Raw genomic sequence first — 3,721 nt, forward strand, 5'->3', positions numbered from 1 at the left:
GCAATAGAGTTAAGGTGAGTCCTCATCATTCGAGGACAAGATTTTAGTGTTTTCTCTTTCAGTATTATTTAGTTTCATACAAGTAGAGTTAGCATGGGGCTTGTCCCAATAACTCATCATATTTAGAGAATTTCAAATAGATAGATAGATTATGTTTTCAGTTTATGGTTTGACATTAGTATTGAGGTTTTTTAAATATTATTTCCATAGTATTTAGATTTGTCAGCTTCCGCTTCAGTGATTCTCAGTTTATTTTAGCATTCTTAGTATCATGTCAGACCATGAGTTATCTTGAGGACACTTATAACTCTAAGCACTATGTTATATCTAGGAATTAGTCTCCGGTTATGAAATTATATCCCTTATGGGACTCGATTCATTGGTTTTTTAAATACATTTCTAAATGATTAACTCTTAGCTTTCATATACCTATTTTACGCGTACCTAGTATTTTATTTTCCTTCAAAAGGTTGAGTTTAGTGAAAGTTAATGTAATGGTGATATAGCCGATCAAATTATTATGATTGACCTTGTTGAAGATGAGTTGGATGCTAAGAGCCAAATCATACCAAGATAAAGTTTCTAAGTTAGAGACAAAAGTGCACAAATAGAGCAAGAAATTGATAGTATGAAAGTAATGATTGTCGACCTTAGGAACCCATTCATTAAAGATTCAAAAGCATACTCACCCTTTAACATTACTGCATTTCCTACTTTTGATTGTAATGTCCAACTCTTCTCAACATGCACTTATTTTTTCCAAAAAAGATATTCAACAACCTGGCAGAGACAAGCAAGGGTTAATAAAATAGTGGAAGACATTTCAATGTTAACACTAATTAAATTTCCTTTACAAATGAGGTCAATTTAACTTTTGAGGTGAATTCTTGAGATTACAATGTATGATGGGAAAGATAGTCCCATAGACCACCTGAAGGAATACATTGATTTAGTATTAATTATTAGAAAAGACTATGTGTCACGACCCAAAATTAAGGGTCATGATCCCACTTGCTACGGAGTACCTTGACAAGTAAGCCTATCACCCAAACTGATAAGCAAAAAGAAGAAAAGACAAAAAAATATCCCTAATGTAAGGCTTTTAGAATGAAGAACCATATAAAATAATAAGTGTGATGATAACACCCAAGATAAACCTCCTCTCCTAAGATGATTGCAGTCGCTATCAAATATAGTAACCCAACAAAGGTTGGGCTCGAATCCTAAGGGAATACGTGGACTTGTGGATCTCGAATGTTGTAATCAATGGGAAAAAATGGTAAAAATAAATTAAGGGATTTAAATAGAAATATCAAATAAGGAGAAAATATCAACTTCGATTATAATCAGTATTGGTGAACACTAGGATTGTGTCCCCCCTGGATTCTTAACTCTGTAGGATTATTATTCTTTGTTGAACCAACTCTTTACCTTGCATGCAGAATCGATAAGTTATATACCTTCTACAATCTTTTAGACTAGTAGAAGGATTTCTCCCTTTACGTTTTCAATGTCAGGATGTTTCCTTACTAACCTTTATCTTGATATCGATTAATTATTACCTTTTAAGTCCTATTTATTGGATGAAATCTAACCATCTTACTAAGATAAACCCTACATGCATGGATCAACAGTTAAACTCCAAATTACTATTGTCATTATCTTTTCCTAGTCACTACTCCTCTTTTGGAGAAAGTAACAATAATCTAGGAGGGATCCTAACGTTGGCCACCCGTTAAGAAAACTATTATATTGAAGATAAAACAATATATACATAGGTATCAGTTCAGAACAACTACAACACTTCCCCTACTTCATCAATCTGCCAGGATTTCCCCAACCCTAGCTATGGGTTTTAGCCGGTCATTCTTGTGAAAAAATCATTAACATTCATAATTGATAGCATAGGTGAAATCAAAATGATAAGAAGTAGAAAAACCCATAACCGTAACAGAATTAATGAACCAAAGTCAATACAAAAGAATCCTAAGATAAAAAATCAAATCTTGGAATCAAAATATGTTTGTGAGTATAAAATTACATTCTCCATTCTAAAAAGTACATAAAGGGTATTTATAGTACAAGAGGAAAACTTAAAACAAAAGCCTAAACAAAATAGGAGAAAACTGGGTCGATGGCCACATCTGGTCTGTACCTATTCTCTGAACCTGAGACCGGGTAGTACCTATGGTATGTACCTGTGATCTGGCACTGGACGTAGGTAGTACCTGCGATCCAAATACTGGGAGTTAGTACAGGGTGCAGGTAGTAGGAACAAAAATCCTGCAAGTTCCACTGTTGGAATTTTAGACTTCTGGTACTTGCTTTGCCTACATATGGTTCGTAGGTCCTACTTCCAGTCCATATGTTGAATTAGTAAGTTTTAGGAGTCATATTTTCAGATCTTCTTCGATTCACGAATATTCTTTGATCATAAACAAGACAAAAACCATTTCGACCATCCATAATTGCTCTAAAAGGTAGCCAAAGATACCTTTTTTCACCCTTTTCACAAACATAGCATCTAAAACATTGTTTTCTTCAAAACATACCCAAAATAGATCATATCTAACAAAATAGCCTAAAAAACATGCATATTTTCCTTATTTTAAGCATAAAAAATGTTGTATTCCTTTAGCACATCAATACCCTGAACTTAGAATGTTTGCATGTCCTCAGTCAATAAAACACAACAAAAACAAAAATGATGCTTAACTAGGAGAATCTAAGCTATTCAAGGCAGTCAGTCATCACATTAAGTTCAAATCATAACCCCCGTCCAATCTCACTTTTTAAAACCAACTGTGTGAGAATATGAAGCACAATGATGTGACATAAAGGAATTAAGTTATGGCATTACATTAGCAATACACAACCATGCGTATATACAAGTTACACTATCCAAACAAGTAAGCAACTAGCAATACAACCTATGTACCCTCACATTAAAGAAGTCCCACTCACCCATATATGAAATCAAGAATGTCAATACAGGGATGATAAAGAGACACTCATTCTCACATAAGAAGTTACAACCAATGTATGTCAAATACCATCGGCTTGCCCTTATTTTCTTTACCTTAGGATTCAGATAGTTAAGTTAGGATCACTATAGGGATTTTTTTGGATTGTAATATAGCTTAGGGGATGGTGTGATACAATGGATATTTAAAATGAATAAGCCTCTTTGGAAATATACTAACTTTTGGGGTCACAATTACTATCCATTTTCCTTTTTATTCCACCTTTATTTTGCCCTTTAATTACTTTATGCACATTTAGACTGGGTGTGGTTTCTTTAATCTTTCTTTTTCACAATCTTTATAATTTTTCTTTTCTTTTTTTTTGCTTTAATTTTTTTCCTACCATACCTAGCCCTATTTTCTTTTTCTCTTATTTTACCTTTCCTTATACCCACTATTTATTAAGCACCCCTATGATAGCCACCCTCAACTTAGGTGATTTTCTTGAGTTGAGTTGGACAATGTCTAAAGAGGACCATGGCCAAACAAGTTCATTGTAATATGAATGTGATAGTGAAAGGTGAAAACAAAGAAATAGACTATAATGTTCAAAACAGGGATCAAGGGATACTATTTCACACATGGAAGGTCATTTAGGCTAAAAGTGGACTAATATAAAAAAGGGTCTATGATTCTTTCCTAACCAACTATCCTACAACCTAGGCAAGACTAACCGGGAATGTTCTAAATTCAACACA

Source organism: Capsicum annuum, unplaced genomic scaffold (genome assembly GCF_002878395.1).
Source record: "Capsicum annuum cultivar UCD-10X-F1 unplaced genomic scaffold, UCD10Xv1.1 ctg70561, whole genome shotgun sequence".
NCBI lineage: Eukaryota > Viridiplantae > Streptophyta > Magnoliopsida > Solanales > Solanaceae > Capsicum > Capsicum annuum.